General features: G+C 41.3%; 1 pseudogene; it reads right to left on the bottom strand.

The window, feature by feature from the left end:
- Window positions 1-2,850: 2,850 nt before the first annotated feature.
- On the bottom strand, window positions 2,851-2,969 carry LOC118606741 (annotated as a pseudogene).
- Between the last annotated feature and the right edge of the window lie 4,212 nt (window positions 2,970-7,181).

Raw genomic sequence — 7,181 nt, 5'->3', positions numbered from 1 at the left:
TAGTGTTGAAGGAAGACATGTCACCACCATCTCAGCTGTGGGCATGGAGAAATGTTTCAGACCCTTGAGGGTGCATGTGCTGCTGGCTCCAGTGGAAGATGCGCTGGGCCTTGGACAGGCCAAAGACTTGCGGGGTTAAGTCTTGAGATGCACATGCTATGAACACAAAAGGAGTCTAACTCTTTCACTTCTAGTGAGAACACTTCTAGGGAGAGTGATATTTCACTCTCAAGAAGGCGAATATTTTTCTTTGGGGGCAAAAAATCTAACCCTTCAAAAAATGTGATTCACAGATATACATACAGTGCATAGACAGAAATACAGTATATCTGCGGCATTAACATTTTATTGCTGAGGGTGACTTGGAAAAAAACATTTAAAAAGACTTCTTGAGGGGCAATAATGACAAGTTTAGAGACATTGGTCTAAATAAAGGGAAAAAGTTATCCCTACACCAAAGTCTGAATAAATCAAAGTATTTCCATAGTCTGAAACATTCTTTCCAAGTTCACGTCCAGAAAGGCACAGAGCCATGGGAGGGAACATCATCACTCTTATGAACGGTTCTGCTGTTTCCCTCCTGTCATCCCAAGAGACATTCCGTGTATATTTGGACCAATGACTTGCTTAGGTAGGGTACTTCACTTATGGCCCTTTCTTAGAAAATTAGTGTGTGTTAGGCCTTTTCATCTCTCTGCTTTCCAGGAGATTGCTAGAAATAATGATGGTGCATCTTAACTTTGGTGTGAACCAGTGAATAAAACCCTGAGTGATATCCCCTGGCCTCATTAGCTCCACTGTATGGAGGTCAAGGAACAGCCAGAATCTACGGCTTCTAGTTCCTGCTTGTACGTGCTCCTAGGGACCATACCTCCTCTGTTATATATGTGGGAACCCTAGGCGAGTTTATCTCTGTGCTCCCAGTTCTCAGGGTCCTCACAGTTTTTATTCTCTGGAGTCTTCGCTCACAGGGTAATTAAGGGAAGGACCATGCCCTGTGGCTGGTGCTATCCACCCCGAAGGATCATCGAGTTCCCCACTCTTCACTGCAGTCCCAGAGCTGCCTTATAAAAAGGGAGACCGTCCTTTCCTCTTCAGGGGTCCGATGGAGCCTTTAGAGTGGGCTGGGCAGATATTATGTCCTCATTGTCTCCATGCCTCTTCCAAATTATAACACAAAATGACTTTCTTCTCACAGGATTTCTGTCTATTCAGGCTGCTATAACAAAATGCCACAGACCAGGTGGCTTATAAACAACAGAAATGTATTTCTTGCAGTTCTAGGGGCTGGAAGTATGGGATCGGGTGCCGGCATGTTTGGATGAGGGCCCTCTCCTGGGTTGCAGACTTCTTGTATTCTCACATGGCAAAAGGGCCTGGGAGCTCTGCGGGATCAATTTTATAAGAGCCCTCATTCCTATTCATGAGGGTTCCACCCTCATGACCTAACATAGCATAACCTACCTCCTAACACCATCATATTGGGTTAGGATTCCAACATGTGAGTTTTGGAAGGACACAAATATTCAGACTGCAGAACCATGTAAATGAGCTAAGTGAGGGAATACCCCTAGCTCCACACCCAGCCCTCTGTCAGTTTAGGCTCCCAAAGGACCACCCAGCTGCAACTGCAGGCAACTGATCAGTTGGTGGGTAATGTGAAACTCGGCAGGGGTTCATGAGCAGTGGGATGTCCTTTGCTTCAAGGGAACTCATTCATTTAAGAGCCAGCCTCAAATTCCCAGAATTTTCATGGGTTGATTTTTCCTGGGGAAGTGTTGATAAGTACCCTGGCTCATTTAGAAACTGTAAACACCCAGAGAAAAGAAATGGGAAAATGAATTACTGGGAACTTTTAGCAGAGTATGAGACATTTTTAAAGAGCGGCAGGACAGAGTCTGGGTGGTAGAGGAGACGCCCTGGAGTTGCGCAGGGGCTAGCTGGGGAAATGAGCCGTCAGGGACCTCATAGGAGAACTAATGCTAACAGTACAAAAAGGGGTCCATCTGCCTGCACACATCTAGGCAAAAGAAGAGATACATGCAGGTTTTGCAGCAAAGAAAGTTAGGGTTATTAGAGAGTTGGCAGGTCCCGAGACACAGGCAAACTATCGCTCAAAGGCCTGGCTCCTTGGGTGTCTCAGGAATGTTGATTATATAGAGAAAAATCACTAGTCATGGAAACGAAGGGAGCTGGAGTCATGGGTGCTACTGATTAGACGAATGAAGGGTGATGAGGCGATTGATCATCCAGTCAGGTTCAGCCACAGCACCACCTTGTCTGGTCTCCTGGTTGGTGGGAGTGTCGTTCTGCCTCGACGGGCCTGGGGCTGAAACCCATCTAAAGCCAAGATGTTATCTTTAGTCTAAAGTCCAACTAAAACTTATTGTCTTCATGATTATAGACCTGAGGACTTGTTGCTCTTATGTCCTGAGACTTACTAATTAAAAGAGCAGGCATACAGAAGATAAGGGCAGATAAAAGCAAGTGAGTTGCAATGCCATTATCTGGGCAGAACGAGCTTGAATTAGAGAGAAAAAAAATATTAAAGAAATGAAGTTTGCGTGTAGTTACACTAACAGGGCGAATGTACAATGTTTGTGTATACTGTCAATAAGAATCTGATGATGTTCCCTCTTGTGGGCCTGTGACTTTCTGGATATAAACTTGGAAAGAATGTTCCTGACAATAGAAATGCTTTGACTTGTTTGGACTTTGGTGTCAGGAATAAACTTTACACTTAAAAAATTTTTCTTTTTTTTAAGTGAGGCAACCCTTGGTTGACCTCTCAGATTGCAAGGACCTTGTCAGCTTACGATCCCTTATTTATTTATTTATAAAAATTTTTTACGCCTACAGCACCTGGTCTTCCTAGGTGATTTCCCATTCAAGTACTAACCAGGCCCGACCCTGCTTAGCTTCCAAGATCTGACAGGATCAGGCTTATTCAGGGTAGCATGGCCATAGACTGACCTTTTCACATTTTAAAAAGCTTTTTTTCCGGAATTGCCTCAGTGCTTCTGCACAAGCCTAAACTTCTTTAGTATCACTAGTTTACAACCCAATGATGAAGTCCATTAGAAGGTTTTCTTTGGGAATAAAGACCTTCAATTTCATAATGAAATTGAGTACAGGTTAGGTTATTACAATATTCTTCTTCAGTGCCAGCTTTGCTGTACTATATCTCTGTGGAAATATAGGATTATTTAAACACTGCTTTCTTACTTTCTTTAACTGTGAAATTAACCCATTTTCCCAGGATCTAGAGAAAATAACTATGATTCTCAAGGGAATCAGGAAATAGGTGCTGGGAAGAGGCAGTCCACCTATTTCCAAGAACGACATTCTATCTGTGTATATCTCCATCTCCACCTCCACACCCACCTTCATCTTCACCTCTGTGTCAGCACGCACAGCACAGGCACAGACCAGGCGGAACGGATGCCTCCGGACATGCCAGGCTTTAACCTTTTATTTGCTAGACTGTGGATGGCTGGAAGAGAAAGGGGCACTCAGGTGGTCTAGAAATATTTCAACCTTTTAACAACTGGCACGACCATCTTGGTAAATACTTGCTTAATAATTTTCTTTTTTTAGCTTTTCCTTTAATTAGCTTTTGGTTTGTTTATTAAGATTTTGTAAGGCGTTGGGGTCAGGACCTGAAAACGATGACAGTTTTGCTTTTTCTTTATACTGGACAAATGGACAATGATGGAAACTTAGGGACACCTCTGTTGGGTGAATATGGCCAGGACTAAGAGAACCATTGTAAACCAATGATCAATGATTTGCTATTGGATACCTTTCAGTTTTTGAAAGCTGTTTGCAAGAGTAATTTATTTGCAAAGAGGTACTGCTGGAAAGGTTTTTTGTATTTGCTGTTAAAGGCCACCCAGTTCAACAGTGTAAAAATTACTAGGATCAAGTACGATTCCAGACTTACTGTTTAGTTATTCAAAGACTCATTGGTCTTCTTAAGAGGGTGAATGGAATTTTTTAAAAAATGGGTAAGGCCTTATTACGCTCCATTTAGTTTAAATAGTCTAAAAGTGCCAAGAAAATGTTCTCAAGTTCAGAGTAGACAGCTCTGAGCTTGCTGGACTGTAATGTTTATCATTTTGTTCCTCATGGTGGGATAGTATCATCATTTTTCCAGAGTAGTAACATAGAGCTACTTTTTATTTCTAAACTTTAATTAAATTTGAGAGATTTAACAGCATAATGATATTTCTTTTCTCAGATTGTACCACAAGTTCTAGTCTTTTTTATCTTAGAATCGTTGGAGTCACATATAGGTTTACGGTTTGAAGTAGAACAGAAGTAGTATTCATGGTTCAATTAAGGTAAGAAATTCTATTCCTTTTTCTTACTGAAAGTGCTGTAGTATGTAGCTGGATCCCACCTGTGAATGCTGGGAAGAGTGTTTCTAGTAATAACATTTCCTTTTGTGGGCCACCCACTCCTCTATCGTCATTTCTAATCCATATTCATTACTTTTCCCCCAAATCATTAATTCTGTCAAAGTTAGTGTTGCCCATTTAAATTTATCCTGCCAGTGCCTCATAGTTGGAATCCCTTTAGCAAGTAGTTTATACCATAGCAAATTGTGATTATAGGTTATTTGCTCACTAGACTTTGTCCTTCAGAAACAAGCCTTCTTATAGCACTCTATTTATAATATTTCTTCATTTATTCATTCATGATATCTGGTATGTGTACCATGTCTCTTATATAGTAAGGGCTAAATAATTATTGGGTAAGTGAATTAAAGAATGAATAAACACCAGTCAGTCTATTAATGCTGATCATCCAGCAATGAACAAAAGAGATGAATTTCTCAACATCATAAAGCTTAAAATTTGGAGGGGACAGCAGATAGATATTAAAAATTACATACAATGACATAATTAATATTTTATATTATATATATTTTAATTATATAATTAATCATTTAGCCATCACTCCTGTAAGAGCTGCTAAGGAGAAGCATAAGGTGTACTGAGAATGTTTATTTAGTAGAGGCACTTAACCTACTCTGGGAGCACGGACAGGTCTCCCTGAGGAAGTGCATTTTAAAATGAGACCAGAGTGATGAGGAGTTAGGCTAATAATTTAGTGTATGACTTCTCCCAGGGCTTTTACATTGATAAAATTTTGGGGAGCATTTATACCTTCTAAAACATTATGGCATCTTTCCCTCTCTTGAGTCCTGCATAATGCCTATGCCAAGTGGTTAGGTAAAAAGTGAGAATGAGTAAATCTAAAAATGAATATTGAACACCTATTATGAACCAGGCACTGTGCTGTATGTGTTAGGGATAGGAGGGTAGGTGCCAAGGATGTGTTGTACGGCAAGGAGGAATTTCCTGCAGTATCTTCCCCAAACATCATGGATCGTCCCCAGTGCCCTCCCTCACTGTTGTCCTGCTTTCTCTCTGCACACATCCTTAGCTGCCTCCTTCAGACAAACTGAGTTCATTAGAATAAACTTCCTCAGCTTCCTACCTCCACTCTACAAATGTCTTCTCTCTGAGCTCTCCCCCACCCCCGACCTTATCACTTATCTTAGGGGCATCTCTTCCTCCCTCCAGGCTAATTTCTCCACCTGTGCTCTTGATCGAATCCTCTTGGACCTCTTTCAGGACATGTTTAAACTATTGAATCCGAAAGAAATCTCCTTATTTCAATCTCTCTCTCTCTCTCTCTCTCTCTCTCTCTCTCTCTCTCTCTCTTGTTTGTTTATGTCATTGGTGAAATTTGACCTTGTCAACTGTGTCTTTATTCTTGAAGTGCTCACCAGCCTCAGAGATTCTTTTCATGAGAGCAGAGCCTCTTGGTCTTCCTCCAGCTTGTGAATATTCTGTTCTTCTCATTCTCTTGCGTTGGTCTTTCTTCCTCCACTTGCCCCTAAAACGGTGGGGAAACACCCAGTTCTATCCCCCGCCTTACTGTCTCTCCACAGAGATCTTATACTCTACACACTTCCTCAGAGATCTTACCTACTTCTCTGCCACTTAGATGCATATGGTGCTCACATCCGCAGTTCCAGTCCAGATTTCATTCCCGGTCTTCAAAATTGTGTATCCAACTGTTTTCTGGATGTTCTCACTCATATTTTGTATAATTGCTTCAAATTCAGTCCATCCAAAATTAAGCTCGTTCTTTTCCCTGCAAGCCAAACCTGTTCTTCCTATATCGTATTCTCTCTCTTGGTAAGTGGCACTGCTCTACACGCTGTCATTCCACTTAGAATACTGACAGTCATCTTTGACTCTGTCCTTTCTTTTTCTCCCTAGTTCCCAATGGGTGAACGAGTTCCGTGCATTCTCACAGTCTCCCTTTTGTGTTCTTCCTACCTCTCCTGTTGCCGATTTATTTCAGGCTTTCCTCTTTTCTTACCAGGATCGTTGCAACAGCCTTCTAGCTGGGATCTCTCCCTTCAGTCTTGGAGGTCTCCAGTTCATCCTCCATGCTGCTGTTCGAGTGAGCTTTCTGAGATACGAGTCTGATCATGTCTCTCACTTTAAATCTTTCAAGAATTCTCTTAGGCTAAAGATAAACTCCAAACTCTTTAGGTGTTTTTAAGGCCTTTCATATCTGGACTCTGTCCCTACTCTGGTCTTGACGTTTTCTATGCCTCACCATATGCTGTACTTCCTTGTACTATTTCAAGACTCCATTCTCTGCACTTGTGTTTTTCTCTGTTTGAAAAGCTCTTTTCTCTTTTGATTGCCATGTAAGGATTTGAGCTCTTCTTAAAATTTAGTGCAAAGACCAACAATTTCTCAGGTTTAAGAGCATATGAATGTCTGTGTGTTTGTGACTGATATAATTCATTCATATATACCCAGGATGTATATCCAATTTAAGAGTTGGGTAGGGACATGTATATATTGTAAGACTTTTGGGAACCTTTGGTTATGTGTACAACGTCCTTCTTAAATTATCAGGAACTGCAATGCAAAGGTCCTAACACGTTGGTTAGACATTCTTCCTCCATGTCATAACCTCTTAGTAAAAACTGATGGTCGACCATCAGATGTAGCAGACCAAAAGGCTTTCACAGCTCAGTGATTCAAAGGAAGTGGGTTGGTATGGAGGCATAAAGTTGTCCCCCAAAAAGAATAAAGAAAAAATGGGAGGTTTTGGGTCTATTGTTGGTTTCCTCATTCAACGTCTTA

This window comes from Rousettus aegyptiacus, unplaced genomic scaffold (genome assembly GCF_014176215.1).
Source record: "Rousettus aegyptiacus isolate mRouAeg1 unplaced genomic scaffold, mRouAeg1.p scaffold_m13_p_1, whole genome shotgun sequence".
NCBI classification, from domain to species: domain Eukaryota; kingdom Metazoa; phylum Chordata; class Mammalia; order Chiroptera; family Pteropodidae; genus Rousettus; species Rousettus aegyptiacus.
Note: the sequence above shows the minus strand (reverse complement) of the source record. Positions and strands in the feature narration are given on the sequence as shown.